Here is a 24,773-nt window from a genome sequence, read left to right on the forward strand (position 1 = left end):
TGGTGAGTAACCTGGAGGGGAATCTCCAGGTGGTGGTGTTCCCATCTATCTGCTGCCCTTGTCCTTTTAGGTGGTGGTGGTCGTGGGGTTAGAAGGTGCTGTCTAAGGAACCTTGGTGAATTCCTGCAGTGTACCTTGTAGATGGTACACACTGCTGCTACTGTGCGTCGATGGTGGAGGGAGTGAATGTTTGTGAATGTGGTGCCAATCAAGTGGACTGCTTTGTCCTGGACCGTGTCCAGCTTCTTCAGCATTGTTGGATCTGCACTCATTCAGACAAGTGAAGAGTATTCCATCACACTCATGACTTGAGCCTTGTAGATTGTCGACAGGCTTTGGGGAGTTAGGAGGTGAATTACTCGTCACACGATTCCTAGTCTCTGACCTGCCCTTGTAGCCACAGTATTTATATGGCTAGTCCAGTTCAGTTTCCGGTCGATGGTAACCCCCAGGATGTAGATAGTGGCGGAATTCAGAGTTGGTAATGCCATTGAACATCAAGGGGTGAAGGCTGGATTCTCTCTTGTTGGAGATGGTCATTGTCTGACATTTATGTGGCATGAATGTTACTTGCCATTTGTCAGCCCAAGCCTGGATATTGTCCAGGTTTTGCTGCATTTGACATGGACTGGACACATGACAATGTTTGTCATTGGTTAACTACCATGATTGTCACGTGCTAAATATTTGGAGCTAGGACAATTTAACAAACCCATACTCCCTATATAATTGAATATACATGTAGATTAGATTCCATGTCAAATTAATATGATTGAATAGCACCACTGGGAAGTGAAGTGTGTTATACAATGCATCACATGCAAATGGCAATGTTTTTAGTGAGACTGTGAAGTAAAATAATTATAGAATGGGTTTTCCCAACACAATTATGAACAGGATCTATGGGTAGAATTTAACCTTTGGGAAATGGACGTATGTCCCTCTCGATCCACCGTAAAATTGGGCATGATGATGTTGGGCCAAGTTCCAGACATCATTGTGCCCAATTCCAGTATAACAGAAGGTGAGCAGGCCCAAAAGTTGGAAGCCTACCCGTCTTCTGTAACAGGCCACTTAAACAGTCATTGTGGCAATTAAATTGCCAATTCCCCAGTATTTTACACAGCACGTGCAATTGAATGGTGGTCATATAGGCTGCATGGGCAAGCAGGAATCGTGGTAGGGTGCTCCAAAGGGCTCCAGGGTGGGATAAGATCCAGCACCCGAGGGGTACATTGAGGAGTAGGGGTTGCAACTGAGTCTGCAGGAAAAGTCAGTGAAGTTATCTTGTGATTACCTTGAGGACAAGTTTGCTGTCGAGCCAATGTAGGGGTCAACTGTGGGAAACTCACTGGGAAGAGGGGCTTGAGTCAACGAGGGGCAATTACAGGCAGGTTTTAGCTAAGGTAGCCATAGGTGCCATGAGAGCAATCCACTCCGGTGGAGGGTCCTCCAGTGAGGAAGAGAGAAGAGGGAAGGAGAAGGAGGGAGAGGAGGACTGTTTGGCAGGGAAAGCAATAACTAACTTGTCAGCAACATGGTGGTACTGAGAGGCCAAAAGACTAGCGAGGAGAGTGAGGGCATGTAGGCCTAAGGAGGAGGACAGATGTACAGCCAGCCTTCCAATTATCTTTGAGCGCCAGTGCTGCAAAAGGCTACATCTCTCCAGTGAGGTGATGGCATTCATCTGTGATTTCTGGGGAGATAAGTTCCAATGGTGTGGATGGCCATTGAATGCCAGTGTCACTCAAGGTAATGATGGCCCTAAACTTCTATGCCTCAGGATCCTTTCAGGGACCAACAGGGGATATTTGTGGCATCTCATAATCTTCAGCTCACCACCATATCATACTAGTGATGAGCACATCTTTTAGGAGAATGGGGACCTTCATACAGTTCACCACTGATGATGAGAACCAGACTATGAGAGTGAGAGGCTTTGGGGCAACTGTGGCCTTTCTTAAAACACCTGGGGCCATCAACTGCACACATATGGCAACCTGTCACTGCCAGCGTCCTTTTAAACCTCCCACCCATGAGTCTCTTTCCCGTCATCGCCTCCAAGCCAGCTCTGGATCTCCCTGACACCAGCCAGCTGTTAATTGGGCGGCCAGCATGTGATTGATGCGGGAAGACAGGAGTTGGCAGGAATGGACAATATGCCCACTTCCACTTTTGCCCACGTCACCTTCTCACTACTCATAAAATCCTGCCGTTTCTTTTTAGAGGCTCTTCTGGCTTTCTATAAGTTGGTATACATTGGCCGGATTCAAACATGAGAATTGTGAATATGCCCAGGTTTTGGAAACGTCTAAAGGGAAACATAATGCAGGATAAGGTGGTGATGTTGATGGGTGGTGATGGCAGCTGCAAATGTTTTAATTTTCTTAAACAACCAAAAACACCCGAGATCTTTGGGTTATAACAGGAACTGTATACATACTTAATGCTTAAGCTAAGAGACAGCCATTTTGAATAGGATTTCTCCAAGATTGGCCAAATTACTTTCTCCCCCAATGGATTAGTAGTTAATGGGTTTTGATAACTCACTAAAAATATATAAAACACAGAAGTAAGGGCTAAGTAATGAAATGGCATACGTATGGTAACCTAGTGCTTATGGTACTGGACTAGAATCCAGAGGTCATGAGTGAAAATTCCACCATGGCAAGATGTGCAATTAAATTCAATAAAATCTGTTCATTTGTGAGCTGACATCAAAATAATGACAAAAAAAACAATGAAGTGCTTTGATAATCCAACCTGTTCTCTAATGTCTTTCAGCGTAAGGAATGCGCCATCTCTACCTTGTTGACTTAGAACCATATTACATGGGTGTCTCATAATGCCCTCAGGGTAAACAGAGAGAGTAATACATTCTGCCCACATCCCAAACAAAATAAATAAATGTCTTCCTTTATGATATTTCAAATTACCATATATACCAATCTATATGATTTCTACTCTTTGGGAAAAAATGTTCCCCCGTCGGGAGGGGGAAGTGCTGGAGCGGGCATGGGCAGACGCGCCTCTGATCGGTAGCAAGCAGCTATGCACTCCCTGAGCGGGCGAGGGGGGGATTCCCTCAGCTGGGAGCGTGTTCTTTTGCACAGGTGCAAGAAAGAGTGCACAGATCTCCGAGGTTAAGTGCTGCCTCAGGGAAATGGGCTCTGATTTAAAATTTTTAATAGGAATGATAAAAAAATTTCCCTGAGATGTCCCCTCATATGACACCACCACATGAGTTGGGACATGTCCATAAATTTTATTGAGGTTTCATGCTTTTTCCAAAGCCCGCCAGGGCTCCCGGCCTGCCCGCCAATCTGAAAGTTGGATCGGCAGGTCCATTAATTACCTTAATTAGTTTTTCAATGGCTTCAATAGGCTGTTGACAGGTTAGCGGATGCTGACTTGGCTGCGCCCCACTGACCTGAAAATGGAAATGACGCATGGTGACGTCGGTAGTTCCACCCGACGTCATCCCGCATCCTTTTTGTGTGTCGGCAAGCGGGCCCCGCCCTCGCTCGCCGACTGGAAGATCCTGCCCTTTAGGTAGCAAGCAGCTGTCATTTTGCAACTGAAAAGAGTCTTGAATCTGGGAACCTGAAATAAATGTCTTGATCCCTTCTGAGGCGCAACTGTTGAAATCCCTCCCAACATTACTAAATGGAAATGGCAGTTTATTTGCTGTATAGAGAACATGGTTGAGATGCTCTCTGGAATGCACGAATGTCAGCAAATTGCTTTCCCTGTATCTCCATGGAGTACCACTGTGCAGTAAGATTGTCTTTTTCAGAGTAAATTAGCAATTGTAATGAAGAGGTAACTGTTCAGTGGGGATTGGATCACAGCCATCGAATTCCATCAGGGCCCTATAGTTATCAAAAGTGATCATGCTCTATGCTATTCTGTTGATTTGTGAGGCCCAATAATAATACAGATTGGCAGTTAGGGAGGTTTAACTTTCTGCTTTTTAGGGCAACTTGAGTCTCTTAAATCTAACGCTTGGCTATTTGCCACTCCACAAGAATTTGGGATGGCTTTGTCAAGGTCTGAAACAGAAATCTTTTCTGGGGCCATGTGGGCCAGATTTAATATGCATATAGTTGAATTTTCAGCTCAGCACACAAAATCAAAACTAATTTTAAGGGAAATGTGTCCATTATATATAACTTCTTTCATAGCTTTGTGGGCTACCATACTTGTATAATAGCCTTACTTGCAATGAAAGGTTCTAAATTTGGTGAATAAAGTTAATTGAGAAGCACTATCAAAAATACTCAAGATTGTAAGAAGAGGGCCCTCATAACTTTCAATCATTTCCTGCTTGTGACCATATAACCTAAAGTTATAAAAAAAACACCATGTATTTATAAAGAAAAACATTAAGCACCCCACTACCACTGAAAAAAATACTTAGCAGGATCATCAAAAACATGAACATCATGAAACATTGCTTTGATTTGAGCTTTAAAATCTAGCAGACATACTAAATGTAGCCTAGGATGCTACGTTTTGAGTGGTTGCAGTTAGAAGAAAAGATGTGCAAATTAGATCTTTTATCATTAGAACTGAGAAGGTTAAACCTTTTTAAGACTTTGTTCTTGAGATGTGGGTGATGATGGCAGGGCCACATTTATTGTCCATCCTTTGTTGCCTGAGAAGATGGTGAGCTGCTCCTGGAATCACAGATGTTTTTGCATTGGTATTATGCCCATAACGGTATGAGGTAGTGACCTCGCAAGATTTTGGCCTGGTAATAATAAAAGATCATAGGGACAAAAGTAACCATTCAGCCCCTCAAGTCTGTTCCAATATTCAGTGAGATCATAGCTGATCTGCATCTCCACTCCATCCTCCTGCGTTGGCTCCAATATGCTTTTATAAGCTCATCTAGCATAAATCTATTAATTTAAAATTATTAATTGAGCTAGAATTTACCTTTTTTTCAGGAGAGAGTTCCACACTTCTACCACCCTTTGTATGAAGAAGTGTTTTCTAATTTCCTTCCTGAGTGGCCAGACTCTGATTTTAACGTTAAGTCCCACTGTCCTAGACTCCCCCACTAGTGGAAAATCATTCCCTCTATATATATTATTAATTCCTTTCAAATCCAAAAATCCTCAATCAAGTCACCCTTAAGCTTTCTATATTCCAGCCTATTTTATCTAATCTCTCCTCATGACCTAATCCTTTGAGACCTGGTAACACTTTGGTGAATGTGCTGACTGACTCCTTCAAAGGCCAACATACCCTTTCTAAATGGTGCCTGGAACTGTACACAGTAGTCCAGACGTGGCCTAAACAGCACCCCTTTATATTTTAGCTCCCTAGTTATAAAGGCCAATCTTCAATGTTAGAGCGGTATCTGTCCAAGTTAGGACCATGTGTGGCTGGATGGGAACTTGAAGAAAATCATGCTGCCAGGATATGCTGCTCTTTTCTTTCTCAGTGATAGAGGCTGTGGGACTAGAGAATATTATTGAAGTAAGCTTGGTGAGATAGAGACATATGAGGAAACATAGAAAAAGATGAGCTGGCCCATCTAACCTTGCTCATTAAATCTACTAAACTCTATCTAATTCTACCACCTCTTAGAAAACACAATCTCCTGGAAGAGTCCCCCAAAAGTGCTTTAGACTATTTTAGAAAAAAATTTGCAAATTTCACTTCAACCCCCATAAACATTCAATCAAGTTCCAGGACACCAGAGTGACTGGTTCCAGTATCCTGTTTAGTTACCTACCATCTATAACTTAAGATGTCTTCCACCCACAGGAACTCATTTAACTCTGTTTTGAACCCTTGCAGTGAATCCATACTCACAGCACATATTTGAAACTTATTCCAGAGGTCAATGATTTAGTGGAAAACCTTTCTAGCATTTAACCAACTCTACACTTTCATAACTTGTACTATTGGCCCAATCCGCACTTGCCTACTTAGCTCAAGTAACTAATCACCTCGACAGAATCCAATTCTTTCATTGTTCTAAAGATCTTAATAATGTCCTCATCACCTCTGAGAGTGACTTTAACCCTAACCAAGGAAACCAAGGAAATAGGCAAATAAAATGTTCAAAAGTACTACATTGCTACTATGTAATACAATGATTCTCTTCCTCTTAATAGGGTTAAGAACATAAGAAATAGGAGCTGAAATAGGCCATTTGGCCCATCAAGCCTACTCTGCCATTCAATAGGATCATGACTGATCTGATTGTGGCCTTAACTCCACTTTCCTGCCTGCCCTCCATAACCCTTGATTCCCTTGCTGATCAAAAATCTGTTGAGCTCAGTCTTGAATATATTCAATGAGAATTCCAAAGACAGTTCATGAGAAAAAAAAATCTCCTAATCTCCTTTTAAGTGGGAGACCCCTTAGTTGTAAATGATGTCCCCTAGTTCTAGATTCCCCTACAAGAGGAAACATCATCTGAGCGGCCACCCTATCAAGCCCCCTCAGAATCTTATATGCTTCAATAAGATCGCCCCTCATCCTTCTAAACTCCAATGAGTATATGCCCAACCTGCTCAACCTTTCCTCATAAAATGATACCTTCATCCCAGGTATCAGCCTAGTGAGCCTTCTCTGAACCATTTCCAATTCATATATATCGCTCCTTAAGTAAGGAGACCAGAAATAGAAACATAGAAGATAAAAGTAGGAGTAGGCCATTCAGCCCTTCGAGCTTGTTCCACCATTCATTATGATCATGGCTGATCATCCAACTCAATAGCCTGCTCTCACTTTCTCCCCATATCCTTTGATCCCTTTTGCCCCAAGAGCTATATCTAACTCCTTCTTGAAAACATACAATGTTTTGGCCTTAACTACTTTCTGTGGTAGCAAATTCCACAGGCTCACCACTCTCTGGGTGAAGAAATTTCTCCTCATCTCAGTCCTAAATGGTCTACCCCATATCCTCAGATTGTGACCCCTGGTTCTGAACTCCCCCACCATCAGGAACATCCTTCCTGCACCTACTCTGTCTAGTCCTGTTAGAATTTTACAGGCTTCTATGAGATTCCCCCCTCATTCTTCTGAACTCCAGTGAATATAATCCTAACCGACTCAATCTCTCCTCATATGTCAGTCCCGCCATCCCAGGAATCAGTCTGGTAAACCTTCGATGCACTCCCTCTATAGCAAGAACATCCTTCCAAATGCATACAATACTCTATGTGTGGCCTCACCAATGGCCTGTACAGCTGTAGCAAGACTTCCCTAATTTTATATGCCATCCCCCTTGCAATAAAGGACAACACTTAATATGACTTCCTAATTACTTGTTGTACCCGCATGCTAACCTTATGTAATTCATGTACAAAAATACCCAGATCTCTTTGTACTGCAGCATTCTGCAGTCTCTCTCCATTTAAATAATATTCTGCTTTTCTATTCTTCCTGCTAAAATACCGCACATTTTCCCATATTATACTCCAAAATTTTTGCCCACTCACATAACCTATCTATATTCCTTTGCAGACTCTTTGTATCCTCCTTACAACTTGCTTTCCTATCTATTTTTGTATTGTCAGCAAGTTTGGCTAGAGTCCAGTCGGTCCCTTTGTCTGAGAAGTTAATAAAGATTGTAAGTGGTTGAGGCCCCAGCAATGATCCCTGTGGTGCTCCACTAGTTACAGCTGGTCAAGTTAGAAATGACCTATTTATCCCAACTCTTTATTTCCTGTTGGTTAGCCAATCCACTAACCAAGCTAATATTACCCCCAACACCATGTGCTCTTATCTTGTGTAGTAACTATTTATGTGGCATCTCATTGAATACCTTTTGGAAATCCCTTCTGGAAAGGTTACTTATATCCTTTACAATAAAGTCTTTTTTGAAATAGTTACATGAACGGTGATCAATTACGTAAGTAATAACTTTTACTTCTAGCCCACTCAGTATAACAGAGACTCCTGCTTGGGTTAAAACCAGGGTCCAACAAGAAGTTTAGAAACCTCTCTTACAATGCATCCCTTTGTGCATTTTGTAAAGTGATAAATCATTGCAAACAAAAAAGGGAAAAGGTGGATCCCAAAGGATCATCCATTGAACCATATCCTTGGTTACCTACCTCCCAAGATAAATAGTATTAAACAAAATAACATCTGTTATCCAGCTTCAGAGAAACCAACCCTTACCTTTTTAGTACCCAGTAGAGGAAATTAAAATGCACTCCAGAGCATACCTTTGGCAACCAAAACTCCACAACCAGGAATACAGGATATAAGCTGACAGAAAAGCTAGAACTAGACTTGGTGTTAAACTGTTAACCCTGTCCCATGATTCTGATCATTCACTTACCAATTACAAAGCGTGAATAAATTTATAAAAGATATTTTATTGGTGTGTGAGTACATGCATTCAAAAGCATTAAAATAATATCAAAACAGCAAATAAAGTACTGAACAAAAGCCTGTCTACTACTTTGATTTGCCAACCCATGCAAAATTAGATGTACTATCATTCTACTTACTGGTTTAGTTTCTATTTCTTTTCTTGTTGACATGATGGTTTTTATCTTTGGGAATGCTCTATAGCTGGAGCTGGATGGAAGTCATTACAAAATAGGAATCTATACCGGCCTTGCATGGTAGTCATCTATAGTCTTAATCCTCAACTTCTTCTCAGGCCACCATTTATGATTGTGAAACTAATGAAACTAATCCAACATTTTTCCTTGTTTACATTTTAATGTGTTTTCTTCCTTCTGTCCTGGATGTATGGACTCACATTAGAATATGGTTCAGGTGCCGACAAGCCTCAGATACTTTAGCCAAGTGGCCTTAGGCCAAACACAATCCTGTCGTCACCTGACCTCCATATCTCAATTTCCGGTATGAAGCAGGAGCCCTGAATGATGTTTCCTTCCCAATGCAAGTGGCCAAGACACCAATTCCTTTGTATCCCAAGGAAAAATTGGTACTTTGTGTCCTGCAACAAATGAATCTGCTGTCAGCATTGTATCAATATTGGTATAACTTTACTCGCATGGTTAAGTGCAGGAAATTTCCTGACTGTTTCTCTCTGACCTGGAAATGCTTGTGTGACTAATGCTGCATGCTATGTACTAAAATGGCTGATGAATAGAAACCACATGTTTGAAACTCTGCAGTCTTTTTCAGTTTTTACCAACAATAAGTATGTAAGTATTACAATATTTCCCAGTGCACCAGCACGCAGACACCTCCAGGACGAACAAACTCTGCACTGAATTGTGAATTTTCCAGCAAGAGATGCGCATTAGTGCCAAAATAGTATGAGTCTTTCTCAAAGCCTTTCACTCAAGCATGAAAGAACTCATCAGAGGTGCAAATCCTTCCCAAATTTTCAAAAGCAAAATTCTGCGGATGCTGGAAATCTGAGGGAAAATTTTCCAAATAATTTTTAAAGGGACTATTTCAAAAGCTTTCCTATTGCAGCCATACTGGAGGGTGTGTTCACTCTTTACAAGGTTAGAAAATCTTCCCAGATGCAAGCTATGCAATAGAAAATACCTACAAATGGTATATTTCAGCAGTAAGGCCAGGGAAATTATTATGTTGTTGTAAAGACATATTGTACAAGGCAGAATGGTTTTAAGTTGCTAGATAAATATCACCAAGTTCTTGCAATAGAGCATAACATTGAGCTAAGATTTCTGAAGAAATTTGATTGGGCACAGAGATAATTACAATTCTACTGCTGCAATTCTGTCTGTCAGGCCATACAGACAGATAATAATATACACAAGTTAAAAGTTTTAGATTTACACTTAATGCAATCTATGAAATAATAGATTTGCTGAATAAAGTATCAGTCAATAAAATGCATACCATATCCAACTTAATCCCAAAAAATAATGAATGGGGAAATGAATGGGATCATTGCAATGGGAAAACAATTGGGAGAGTTCCACCATTAGCAGATGCCTTTAAACACCCCTTTGTTAAACAAATCATTAATTTCAGAGTTAGGCACATTGGTTCTATTGTGTAAGGGACATACACTAAACCAATGTGCCTAAAGTGCTCTTGCCTTGCTAAATATGCATAGTTAACAAAATAAGATTCAAGATTAATTGCACTTATAGCTACAGCTATTTAGTTTCTGTGTTGACCATAATGTTTCAGACTACATTCACTTAAAGCATAAGGTAAATATTTCACTTATAATTACCTCTGTACAGACAAAAGAGACAACTTGACAAATGATGACTGAATTGCAGAAAATTTATTTTGAAGTTTGTTTTTTGAAGCTCCATTTGAGCTCCACAACCATAAAATCTAGATTCAGATTTTTTTGGGGGTGTGTGTCATGAGAATGTCTGAGCTATCGATGCTTAATGATGCATGTAAGTGTAGCTGGCTATGGTAAAGCTAACGTCAACTGGTATGTAAAAATAGTTCACTGAAAAGCCAACATAATCATACCTTTACACTTAATAGAAAACAGATGGTTATGTCACATTAATCCCCTTTGTATTGTAGTTACAGAATAATAGAGCAATTTAATAACCTTGTTAAGGGTCCCAATACAGCAGACCACTGGAACTTACATACAGGTGTAAGATTTAAAGCCAGTGAAATATATGGAAAATGTGGAAATTTCATTAAATTTGTTCAAAGCCACACATACAGTTTTATCCTTTGAAGACATCAAACCCCCACTGGGCACCTCTGTGCATCTGCTTTTTCTGATCCTCAGAGAGTCTCATTTAATGAAAATCAGCCTGGTTTATACAATGCAGTTGGAGTCACTCACTCTCCATCTATTAGAGACCAAGCCACAAGTCCCAGTCCCTGCAAGTTGTTTGGAGGTATTATATTTTGGGCAGCTGTGCTGATGTTGGCTGTATTGGACCATCAGTGTCTCATGTTTACAAAAAAAGCACAATAGTTAGGGTGGAAAATAGGTGGAGCAGAGAAGATAGATACATGCTGTTGTGTGGCTGCACATCTCAACAGGAAGCCAAGTTTGTGTGAGGCTGACACCACTTAAAGCTAAAGCCAGCCTGCACCTCCTAAAGGGAAAGTTCATTCTGGCTGCAGCAAGTGCTGGAAGTGGCTGGGGAAGAGCGTCTGATCTGAACTATGAGTGCAAGTGGTGCTGCAGGACAGAGAACATGCCCAAGGTTCTCTGTTGCAGCACTGCATAAGGTGGACCAGAGGAAAAAGGTCCTCTATCCATAAGAGAGCAAGAGGCTCTTCAGACAAACTTTGTGAAGACAATGAAGCCAGGTAACATTGCAGTCACTGCAAGCAATGTAGCCCCAAGGACCTAGTTGCAGAGCATGGTCAAAGTCAGTGAATTAAGCCTCAGATGCCATAACCTTTCAACTATGTCATTAGCCTCACATGCTGCCCAATGCACCAAACCCCCTTCACTAATCTACCAACAGTCTCTATCAACCGAAAGAAGGCCATTCGGCCAGTCGACTTTACACCAGCTCTCTATAAGAGCAATTTAACTAGTTGCGCTATCCAGTCTTTCCCCGTAACCCTGTATATTTTTAGTCTTCAGTTACTTATCCAATTCCCTTCTCAAAGCCTCAATTGTATCTGCCTCCACCACCTTGTCAGGCAGTGCATTCCAGACCTTAACCATTCTTTGCAAAGCAAATGTTTTCTCATGACGCCTTAAATCTGTGTTCCATGGTTCTCAGCCGCTCTGCCAAAAGGAACGTGTTTCTCCATCTACTCTGTCTGGACCTCTCTTGATTTTGAACACTTCTATCAAATCTCCTCTCAACATTCTCTTCTCTAAGGAGAATAACGCCAGCTTCTCCAATTTATCCTTGCAACTGAAGTCCCTCTTCCCATAATCTCCATTCTCATAATCGTCACATAACCATTCTCATTACCTTTTCTGCATCCTCTAACATGGCCCCTCATATTGAACAAGCCTGCTCTAAAATCTTCACATCCTTCCTAAAGTGCGGTGCCTAGAGTTGAACACAATATTTCAGTTTTGGTCGAATCAGAGTTTTATAAATGTTCACCATGGGAAGGATTTTTTGGATGGCAGGCGGGGTTTCCCACCCCACCATCTGAAGATTCAGAGGGTAACGCATCCTCGCTGATCACAGCAGCCAGGCAGCCATTTAAAGCTCTGAGGAGTGTTAATTGGCTGGAAATAGGACTTACGCCCTCACTCAGTAGGAAATCAGGGCTCAGAGAGCCGCTGGCCAAACTGATTGGCCAGTAGCTCGGCAGTCCCAGCAGCGCCAGTGACAGCAATGGTCAGGACTGGGATTATAAGCAGTTCCCAGATTCTAAGCCCTGGAGTCCAGAACCAATTAAGTGCAGGGAGTCTTACCACAGGGAAGGGAGATGAGGCTCAGAGTGGGGTCGGGGGGAGAGTTAAAAACAAAAAAACTGCGGATGCTGGAAATCCAAAACAAAAACAGAATTACCTGGAAAAACTCAGCAGGTCTGGCAGCATCGGCGGAGAAGAAAAGAGTTGACGTTTCGAGTCCTCATGACCCTTCGACAGAACTTGCGTTCGAGTCCAAGAAAGAGTATATTTCAACTCTTTCTTGGACTCGAACGCAAGTTCTGTCGAAGGGTCATGAGGACTCGAAACGTCAACTGTTTTCTTCTCCGCCGATGCTGCCAGACCTGCTGAGTTTTTCCAGGTAATTCTGTTTTTGTCGGGGGGAGAGTGTTGGATATCTTGATGGACAGCTTTATTGGTTGGGAGCACCCAGAGCAGGTAGACCTTGGGAGGGTGTGGGGGGTGGGGGGGGGGGGGGGGGGGGGGGGGGGGGGGGGAGTGGAGGGGCACGCAGATGTGGAAAGGGGGACCTTGACGGAGCTGCACTCCCACCTTCCTACCCATGGCCTGAGCAGGGTGAACTGCTGGCTTCTTCCCTGACCCTGAAATCCTCTTGCTTGCCTTAAAACTGAGGTGGGGTGGGAAGTGGCCACTTAAGGGCCTCAATTGGGACAAGGACAGGAGGACCACTCCGGGCCTTACCTGCCCTGGCAAAATTGCAGACAGGTTGGGGGTGGGCAGGAGAGCAGATGGAAGGCTACCTGGGGAATTTTATGGACCATCACATCCCCAGCCCCGCAAACCCAGCAGCGAGTGACTGTGAAATTCTGCTAATTTATCCTATGCCTCTATTTAAAACGCCCAGGATCCTGCATATGCCTTAAGTTAACCACTTTCTCAACCTGCCCTGCCACCTTCAATGACTTGTGCACTTATGCCCCTAGGTTCTCTGAAGGGGATTTAGTGGAGCTCGCAAGAGTGGGAAACAAGGCATGTGGGGTGACTTAATTAGGCAGGATGTGAAATTTGAATTTCCTGATGGCGGGTTGAGATGCAGAAATAAAGTCAGTGTTTGTGGTACGTTGAGCCTCACACTGTCCTGTGGCAGGTTCCTACATGTGCATGCCATGTTCGCTCATTAACGTGAAACAACTTTTAATAAAGTCTTGCCCTTGGGGTGAAGTTAGTGATACACGAGAATCTCATGGCACCTGGTTCATGGTCATTTTTTTTAAAAATATTTATTCATGGGGCTAGGCCAGTGTTTATTGCCCATCCCTAATTGCCCTAAATCCAGAGGGCATTTTAAGAGTCAACCACATTGCTGTGGGTCCTGAGTTACATGTAGGCCAGATCGGGTAAGGATGGCAGATTAGTGAACCAGATGGATTTTTACAACAATGGTTTTGTGGTCATCATCAGACTTCTAATTCTAGATTTTTATTGAATTCAAATTTCAAGTGGAAGGAAGGGGGGGTGGACAGAGGGTGTTTGGGTTCATGAGGTGTGGTGAAGGGAAGGATCTAGCATCCTGGGTATGATGGTCCTGTAAGTGAGCATGGAGTGGTTCCAGGCTGGTAAGATGGATGATGGGCCTAAAGGGTGGGGTTGGTGCTGTCAATGTACGAGACCTGAGGGTTGAATTGATGGGCATGGGTGGCAGTGGGAACAGTCACAATCAAAGGAGTTAGTTGTATTCAGTACATGGGCAGGTTCAGACTCAAGGTCAGTGCTACTGACAGGGAGAGGTGCTGAGATAACTTTTCCATTTTTCCTTAACTCTTGGTTGTTTGTAACAGAATATGCTTTTTAGGAGGAGTGTTTTAAAACTTTTTGAGTGTTGTGACTTTAAAGGATAGACACAAACAGGCTTTCAGGTAAGTTTAAACCAAAAGAAAGAAAAATGTTTATTTTCACAAACCCGAAATGCGAACACAACAAAACATGCACTCCCTCAAACACATAGACACATACACACAAGAAAAGATGAGTTCTAGAGAGGATGCAGACACTTACATTATTCTCAGAATAACAAGAAACAAATCACAGTTCCTTAATCAGTCCTTTAAGATGAGAACATTGCAGGCCTGAAGGGTTTCTCTGCCCTGGATCTTTGAAGATAAATGGAGGTTGGAGGTTTCTGGGTTTCTCATACAAAATCATAGTCGAGCTTTTGTGAGGAAGAAATATAATCTTGCAGGTGAAAACGAATTAGCCAACACTGACTGTTGGCTTAGTGAGGGTTCCTTTCTTCTTGCTGGGAGGATATGATCCCTCTTCTCTGAGTGGTCCCAGACGGCCGTGCTTTGACCTGTCCTTGGAATAACATTTATTATTTCAAATTAGCTTTGATCATGTGACCAAAGAATCAATATGTCCATTAACCATACAAATGATCTGATGTCATAAGCTATTGCTACACAACGGGGAATGAATGGCAGCTATTAACACCTTCTTGTGATCCAAATGGTTTCTTCATACCAATGTAGTAGGTTTCAAATTTTTAGACAACAAGCCTCGGGTGACCTTTAAATCTGAGTTCCTGTAAATATTTGGACAATAGGATCTGTAAATCCCACAAGTGATCTTGCATTCTGAAGATCTTTTCAAGGGAGGGTCCTCCACATGGTCATTTACATTTTAATGACTTGCAGACGTGAGTTAACTCCTGACTGTACAGAAATCACAAAAAGTCACCTGACCCCTTGGACTCCATCTTGGGTCAAGGTAAATTGCTCATATTTCATGATGCTTTTTAAAAAAAGTTTTTAAAAAATGCCCATTGTCTTCATATGTTCACAGCTGTATGATGCAAGTGTAACAGTCGGGTATTTGAAGGTCTCATGAGTGGGTCATAGCTAACAAAAGCATTGAGGAAGATGCTGGGAGGGTTAAGGTCAGAATGAACATTTGGATGGTCATTTGTGTAGGCAGAAGGGGGAAAGGTGGCATGTCCAGGGAAATGGTAATAGGGTCATGGGGACCTGGGGGAGGTTCCAGAGTGACAGAGAGGAGAGGAAAGGTTATGTCCGGTGGATCAAGGGTGATGGAGGCAAGTGTGAGGGTGACAGGAGCTGGGTAGAAGGTACAGAAACGAGTCTCAAACACCACACGCACCTTACTTCTTGTCAAACACAGTTTCTCTGAATGCAAGTTCAAGTGAAATGGGAAGAGGATAATTTTAGATGGGTGGAGTTCATGTTGAAGACAATTGGCCAATTAGAGGAACTCCTAATCTGTTAAATGGATGAGAACCATGGACGAGCATGCTGTCGCATGCCCTCTTCACACCTTGCAATTACTGCCATAACTATGGGTCTCATTCACCCAATATTTCTGCAGCTTCAGGAGCAGGAGGAGAGAATGCGAAGGAGTGCACCTGCTGTCCAATGACAGGCACCGCAAGGACAACAGCAGGCAGTGCCAGAGGGACAGGCTGCATCCGGATGCCAACATCCAGGGAAGGCATTGCTGAAGATGGGTACTGGCATGTCAACACATCCAGAGGACAAGAACAAGCTACCATCAGATGTCAGAGAGGCGATGCCAGAGACATCTGAGGACATCCCAGGAAATGTCACCGAGATATATCGGGTTATTCATCGAGACATGCAGCCAAAGGGATTGTTGGGAACCCCATACTAGTGGCCTTCAAGGTTACAGCAGCACTCAGTTTTTATGCCAGTGGTGGCTTCCAGGTCATGACAGATGATATATGTGGCTGCTCATAAGGGTGCATAAAGGAGGTGATTGATGCCCTATTTAGTCATGCCAATGATTTTATCCAGTTCTTCACCAATGAAGATAGCAAGGCTGCAACGTCAGCCCATTTGTTGCTATCACTGGGTTTCCTGGAGTACAAGTTGTCATCGACTGCACTCATGTGGCCATAAAATCTCTCCGGGAGCAAAAGATGCATTTGTAAATTGTAAAGGGTTTAACACCTTGGACATGCAATAGGTGTGTGACCACAAGAATAGGTTGGACAGGCTGGGCTTTTTCCCACTGGAGCTTAGAAGAGTGAGGGGTGATTTGATTGAAGTATATAAGATCCTGAAAGGTCTTGACAAGGTGGACATGGAAAGGATGGTTCCTCATGTGGGTGAGTCCAAAACTAGGGGGCACTGTTTTAAAATTAGGGGTCGCCCTTTAGGGCAGAGGTGAGGAGAATTTTTTTCTCTCAGAGGGTTGTGCGACTTTGGAATTCTCTGCCTCAGAAAGCGGTGGAGGTGGTGTCATTGAATATCTTTAAGGTAGAGGTAGATAGATTCTTGCTAGGCAAGATTCTTGTTAAGCTATCAGGGGTAGGTGGGAATGTGGAACTCAAAATGCAAACAGATCAGACATGATCTTATTGAATGGTGGAGCAGGCTTGAGGGGCCAAATGGCCTATTTCTGCTCCTATTTCATATGTTCGTAAGAATAATGCAGGTCTGTGCCTGTTTCTCAGGGACCTGTCACGACACATACCTCTTATGCAACTCACGGCTCCCAGAGCTTTCTGAAGCCCTTGCCCGGTTTGTCCACAGTGACTATGGCTATCCCCTGCTTACATGGCTGATGACGCCAATGAAGCATCCCAACAGCGAGGCAGAGGAGCATCCGTCATCACCAAGCACATCATTGAGCTTCTTAAAATGCATTTCTGCTGCCTTGACCAGTCTAGAGGGGCCCTGTAATTAATACCCCAGAGGGTGTTACAAAGAGCAGTGGTCTGCTGTACACTGTACAGCCTGTTGCAGCAAAGTGGACATAGGTTGCAAGGGGAGAGCATGAAAAACATCAGGCCTACTCAGATGACAAGGATTTGTGGGAGCATGAGGAGGAGGTCATAAATCCAAATGAGCCTTTCATGGGTGCCAGGGCCAGGGGGAGACGTGTGAGGGATGCCAGGGACAACTTGATTTACACAAGGTTGACACAACAATAACACATTTGCATGACAATTGCTCCTTCACCAGACATCCATCGCCTTCCTGGGCTGTAGGCCCAACTGTGCCATCCTCCTTTGCCAAGTTAACTTTAAACCTGCGTCCACCAGAATAGAATGGCAGCAAAGCTTTGTCACACCCACTCATTCGTGAATTAATAAAGAATGCACGAAAATGCAACACATCTCATTCTAGAATAATGTCCATGTACCTATCTCCTTTCTAGCTATCAAATTGTGACAAGCAATTGTGTAACATGTCCCAATACTTCTCAATAATTGTGAATAATTACAAAAAAGAAATTATATTGTGCATATTTTACAAGTGACAAACACATGGATAAAGCACCTTTGTGCTCATTTTTTTTTTACTTTTCTTTTTCTTTTCTTTCTTACTATGTCTAGTATGATGGCAGGTTTCAGCAATGGAAAGATTCCCCCATCAGTCAATTGTGCATGTTTCTGCTGGCTCTTTAAATTTCAATTCTAATCACATGGAAATGGCAAAAAGAGAGAGTGCAGAAGCAGTACACATTTCTGGTTATGCTGTCAGGAACAGCACGCTTTTTGACAAAATCCATCCCCCTCCCCAATCATTTCTACACCCCCTTTACAATTGTACCCCTTATTTTATATTGTCTTTCTTTGTTCTTCCTACTAAAATGTATTAATTCACATTTCTCATCATTAAATTTCATCTGCCACAAGTCCATCCATTCCACCAGCCTGTCTATGTCCCCTTAAAGTATATCATTATTTTCCTCAAAGTTCACAACACTTCATTGTGCTCTGTATATCAAATCAAAGCCATTAATATATATCAAGAAAAGCAGTGCTCCTAGTACTGAATCATGGGGAATACCACTCTTTTCCTTCCTCCAATCTGAAAAACAACTTTACCCTCACTTATTTAGCACTGCTGCAAGTCTCACATCCACATCTCACAGCTTGCACACACTGCCAGCTATTCAACCATGTCAGACATATCAGCCAAACACATTGCACCATACTGACTGGCATACTTCACTCTTTCAAGTCAAGATAGTGTACAACAACAGGAAGCTAAGTTTTTCCAGCCTTTTCTCTTATCACACTACAGGCATTGCATGTTCTCACCACCCTCTGGTATTCTACGGTGGCTCTACTGCTGATGGGACAGTGGACTGACGTAGAATAGGGACATCATGACATCTGCTAGCCAAACGGGCATGAACCTGCATGATATGCTGAGTATGGTCACACACCAGGTGCCGTTAGAATACATCTCTGAATTCAGATGCAACGCCTGCAAGGCAAGCTGTGTGCAGTCAATGGCACACTGCATCATGGGGTATCCCACTATCCTGGGCAATCCAAATGCATTCTCCGCCTGCTTCTCTCTTGAAAGAAGGAGGGCAATATATTCCCCTCATTTTGCAAACAGTGCAGCAGCCACAGGACAGTGAACTGAGTGGTATTGGAAATGTTCCTTGTTTCAACCTTGAACTGATGGTGTTTGTGGCCATGGTCATCTTCGCTGCCATCCTCACCCTGCTCTGAAGTTGCGAGTCAGCCTTTACTAAGTGATAGATTTCAGTGAGCACCTCCTTAGTGAAACACATTGCTGAGGTTAAGATAAAAGAATTGCTCCCTGAAGATCCTGAGTGGATATGGCCTTCGGCTGACAGCCTTTTTCCCGCTCCCCCTCCTCCTCCCGCTTAAAGCAGCTTGTGCTCTTCTGTGTTGCCTCTGCTCATTTCCCCTGTCATGAGAAGGATCGAACTGCCCTCATCAATTCAGAAAAAGTTATAAAATAAACAAGCAATGCAACATTTCACATACGAAATTTCACTTCTCAGACTCCCCTCATGGACCTTAGGTCAGTATAGCAGATACTTTTCCCTTAATTGTAGAAAGTTAATGAACAAAGCCTTAAAGTGTTACCATATGTTTGACAGACCTTTTGTTTTACTCTGATTACATCCATTAATACTTTACACATTTTTTACATTGTATTTTAACTATCATTGCTCTGCCCAATTACATTTCCTATGTAATACATCCTGCAATCAGATCTATTTTGATGGTCATGCTATGGTATCACCAACATTTAACATCATAGTGATGAAGATGTCAAGAGATCTCTTACAACAACATTTGTCAGAAACCTTTTTGCAAGTGTAGCATCACTTTAAATACAGGGCTGTATTTCCTGTCCACCTATATCTTAAATTTTTTTATTCATACTTGGGATGTGGGCATTGCTGGCTGGGCCAGCATTTATTGCCCATCCCTAGGTGCCCTTGAGGTGGTGGTGAGCTGCCTCCTTGAACCGCTGCAGTCCCTGTGGTGTGAGTACACCCACAGTGCTGTTAGGGAGGGAGTTCCAGGGTTTTTACCCAGCAACAGTGAAGCAATGGTGATATATTTCCAAGTCAGGATGATGAGTGACTTGGAGGAGAACTTCCAGGCAGAGGTATTTCCATCTATCTGCTGCCCTTGTCCTTTTAGATGGTAGTGATCATGGGTTTGGAAGGTGATGTCTAAGGAGCCTTGGTGAATTCCTGCAGTGCATCTTGTAGATGCACACACTGCCACCACTGTGCGTTGATGGTGGAGGGAGTGAATGTTTGTGGATGGGGTGCCAATCAAGTGGGCTGCTTTGGCCTGGATGGTGTCAAGCTTCTTGAGTGTTGTGGAAAGCTGCACTCATCCAGGCAAGTGGGGGGTATTCCATCACACTCCTGACTTGAACCTTGTAGATGGTAGACAGGCTTTGGGGAGTCAGGAGGTTAGCTGTTTGCCACAGGATTCCTAGCCTCTCACCTGCTTTTGTAGCCACAGTAATTATATGGTTAGTCCAGTTCAGTTTCGGGTCAATGGTAACCCCCAGGATGTTGACAGTGGGAGATTCAGTGATGGTAATGCCATTGAATGTAAAGGGGCAATGGTTAGATTCTCTCTTGTTGGAGGTTGTCATTGCCTGGCACTTGTGTGGCGCAAATGTTACTTGCCACTTATTAGCGCAAGCCTGGAAAAAGTCCAGGTTTTGCTGCATTTGGACATGGGCTGCTTCATGTTCTGAGGAGTCGCGAATGATGCTGATCATCAGCGAACATCCCCACTTCTGACCTTATAATGTAAGGAAGGTAATTGATGAAGCAGCTGAAGATGGTTGGGCCAAGGACACAACCCTGAGGAACTCCTGCAGTGATGTCCTGGAGTTGAGATGATTGACCTCCAACAACCACAACCTTCCTTTGTGCTAGGTATGACTCCAACCAGTGGAGAGTTTTCCCCCTGATTCCATTGACTCCAGTTTTGCTAGGGCTCCTTGATGCCATACTCGGTATAATGCGGCCTTGATGTCAAGATCACTCTCACCTCACCTTGGGAGTTTAGCTCTTTTGTCCATGTTTGAGCCAAGGCTGTAATGAGGTCAGGAGCTGAGTGACCCAGTGGGAACCCAAAATGGGCATCAGTGAGCATGTTATTGCTAAGCAAGTGCTGCTTGATAGCACTGTTGATAACCCCTTCCACTACCTTACTGATGATCAAGAGTAGACCGATGGGGCGGCAATTGGCCGGGTTAGGTTTGTCCTGCTTTTTGTTATAGGGCACACCTGGGAAATCTTCCATTTAGCCGGGTAGATACCAGTGTTGCAGCTGTACTGGAACACTTGGCTAGGGGCACAGCAAGTTCTGGAGCACAAGTCTTCACTATTGTCAGAATATTGTCAGGGCCCATAGCCTTTGCAGTATCCAGTGCCTTCAGCCATTTCTGGATATCACATGGAGTGAATTGAATTGGCTGAAGACTGGCATCTGTGATGCTGGGGACCTCTGGAGGAGGCCGAGATGGATCATCCACACGGCACTTCTGGCTGAAGATCGATTCAAATGCTTCAGCCTTATATTTTGCACTGATGTGCTGGGCTCCCCAATCCTTGAGGATGGGGACATTTGTGGAGCCTTCTCCTCCTGTGAGTTGTTTAATTATACACCACCATTCATGGCAGGACTGTAGAGCTTAGACCTGATCTGTTGGTTGTGGGGTCACTTAGCTCTTTCTATCATTTACTGCTTATGCCATTTGGCATGCAAGTAGTCCCCTGATTTAGCTTCACCAGGTTGACACCTATTGTTAGGTATGCCTGGTGCTGCTCCTGGCATGCCCTCCTGCACTCTTCACTGAACCAGGGTTGATCCCCTGGCTTGATGTTCATGGTATAGAGGGGGGTAAGCCGGGCCATGAGGTTACAGATTGTATTCGAGTACAATTCTGCTGTGGCTGATGGCCCACAGTGCCTTATGGATGCCCAGTCTTGAGTTGCTAGATCCATTTAAAATCCATCCCATATAATACTGAGGTACACAACACAATGGAGGGCATCCTCAATGTGAAGGCGGGACTTGGTCTCCACAATAACTGTGCAGTCACTCCTACTGATACCGCCATGGACAGATGCATCTGCGGCTGGCAGGTTGGTGAGGATGAGGTCAAGTATGTTTTTCCCTCTTGTTGGTTCTCTCACAACCTGCTGCAGACCCAGTCTAGCAGCTATGTCATTTAGGACTCAGCCAGTGGTGGTGCTACCGAGTCACTCTTGGTGATAGATGTTGAAGTCCCCCACATTCTGTGCCCTTGCCACCCTCAGTGCTTCCTCCAAGTGGTGTTCCACATGGAGGAGCACTGATTTATCAGCTGAGGGAGGGCAGTATGTGGTAATCAGCAGGAGGTTTCCTTGTCCATGTTTGACCTGATGTCATGAGACTTCATGGGGTCCGGCGTCGATGTTGAAGACTCCCAGGACAACTCTCTCCCAACTGTATACCACAGTGCCACCACCTCTGCTGGTGGGACAGGACACACCCAGGGACGGTGATGGTGTCTGGGACATTATCTGTAAGATATGATTCCATGAAGATGACTATGTCAGACAGTTCTCTCAATTTTGGCATTAGCCCCTAGATGTTAGTAAGGAGGACTATGCAGGGTCGACAGGGACTGCCATTGTCGTTTCTGGTGCCTAGGCCGATGCCGGGTGGACCATCCGGTTTCTTTCGTTTTTTGAGACTTTGTAGCGGTTTTGATACAACTGAGTGGCTTGCTAGGCCATTTAAGTGTCAACCACATTGCTGTGGGTCTGGAGTCATTTGTAGTCCAGACAAGGTAAGGACAGCTGATTTCCTTCCCTAGAGGACATTAGTGAACCAGATGGGTTATTACTACAATCGACAATGGTTTCAAGGTCATCATTAGACTTTTAATCCCAGATTTTTTTTTTAAATTCAAATTCCACCATCCGCCAGGGCAAGATTTGAACCCAAGTACCCGAGACCAAACGTAAACTGGGCGTTCCGCTTTGCAGAACACCTGCGGTCTGTCCGCAAGAATGACCCAAACCTCCCTGTCGCTTGCCATTTCAACACTCCACCCTGCTCTCTTGCCCACATGTCTGTCCTTGGCTTGCTGCATTGTTCCAGTGAAGCCCAACGCAAACTGGAGGAACAACACCTCATCTTCCGACTAGGGACTTTACAGCCTTCTGGACTGAATATTGAATTCAACAACTTTAGGTCGTAAGCTCCCTCCCCAATCCCCACCCCCTTTCTGTTTCCCCCTTCCCCTTTTTTTTTATTTTATTCCAATAAATTATAAAGATTTACCTTTTCCCACCTATTTCACCTATTTCCATTATATAAAAAAAAACCACTAGAGCTATACCTTGAGTGCCCTACCATCCATTCTTAATTAGCACATTCGTTTAGATAATATCACCAACTTTAATTTTAACACCTATGTGTTCTATTGTACTATTGTCGTTGACATCTTTTGATGATCTGCTTCTATCACTGCTTGTTTGTCCCTACAACCACACCCCCCCAACCCCGCCCCCCTCCACCTCTTTGTCTCTCTATCTCTCCGCCCCCCACACACACACCTTAAACCAGCTTATATTTCAACTCTTTCTTGGACTCGAACGCAAGTTCTGTCGAAGGGTCATGAGGACTCGAAACGTCAACTCTTTTCTTCTCCGCCGATGCTGCCAGACCTGCTGAGTTTTTCCAGGTAATTCTGTTTTTGTTTTGGATTTCCAGCATCCGCAGTTTTTTTGTTTTTACCCAGACCATTACCCTGGGTCTCTGGATTACTAGTCCAGCAACAATACCACTACGTCATCACCTCCCCAAATTAAGTTAAGTCACAAATATGCCAGTATATAGGGGCTTCCTCCTCCAAACAGACAATATATTATTCTCAGATCAGCAAGAACACATGATTAAATTAACTAATTGCAATGTGTATGTAGGATGCATGCTTCAGTAAATTGTTGCACTTAAATCTTAATTTGTTAATTGTGTCTCAATTGTCCACCACACCCAACACGACAAATGCTCCTAAACAATGCAAGGTGTATCTGTTCCTGCACAATTTCAAGTTCCATATAGCAGGCACTTTTTACATGGTCCCCATCTCCATTATTCCTGGGACATCAGATCAGTGCAGCACCTGATGCTAGTCTACACCAAACATTGTTTTTTCTTAATTCTTTCATGAGATTTGGGTATCACTGACAAGACCAGCATTTGTTGCCCATCCCTAATTGCCCTTGAACTGACCTTGCTAGGTCATTTCAGAGGGCAGTTAAGAATGGGTCTGGAGTCACATGGAGCCTAGACCAGGTATGGGCAGCAGATTCCTTTCCTAAAGTACATTAGTGAGCTAGATGGATTTTTACAACAATTGATGATAGTTTTATGGTCACCTTTACTGAGGCGAGGTTTATATTCCTGAATTTTTAATTAACTGAATTCAAATTCCACCAGCTGCCGTGGTGGGATTTGAACCCATGTCCCCACAGCGTTAGCCTGGGTCTCTGGATAACGAGTCCAGCAACATTACCATTATGCTACCGTCTCCCCTATATCAGATACACTTCAACAATATTCAAAAATTTTAGGCTGCACATCATCTTTCGATTTCAGACTTCCAGGCTCAACATTGAGATTCACAACTTCAGGCCATAACATCTGCCTCATTGTTTCCTTTGCTTGTTTTGGTTTTTCTCTTATTTTTTGCTTTCAGTCAGCAGTACACCTGCTTTAGGCACATCTTTTGTTTCTTTTCTTGCCCCATCACCATTCCCTTTGGCCTTAGAAGTCTCACTGTTCTGACATTCAACCTTTCCTGTCTTTCACCCTATCACAGGCCTTCCTTTTGTCCTTGCCCCACCCACCCCTGCTCAAAACCTATTACTTTTCTAGCTTTAACCAATCCTGATGAAAGGCCTCAATCTGAAGTATTAACTCTGTTTCTCTCTCCACAGATGCTGCCTGACTTGTTGAGTGTGTCCGGCATTTTCTGTTTTTATTTCAGATTTTCAGCTTCCACAGTATTAAGCTTTTCAAAAATGCTTTCTGCTAATTGGAAGGATTTCCCACTCATTCCCACAAGTAGTGCATATGCAGAACAGACGTAGACAAATGCATTCATTCTGTGTCAAATTAATGAGTTTAATTATGGGAATTTAAGTAACTTAGCTTGACAATTCCCCAGGCTTTATCTGCTCTTCATGAGCATTTATGTCTGCTCTACAA

This window comes from Carcharodon carcharias, chromosome 9, assembly GCF_017639515.1.
Source record: "Carcharodon carcharias isolate sCarCar2 chromosome 9, sCarCar2.pri, whole genome shotgun sequence".
Lineage (NCBI taxonomy): Eukaryota > Metazoa > Chordata > Chondrichthyes > Lamniformes > Lamnidae > Carcharodon > Carcharodon carcharias.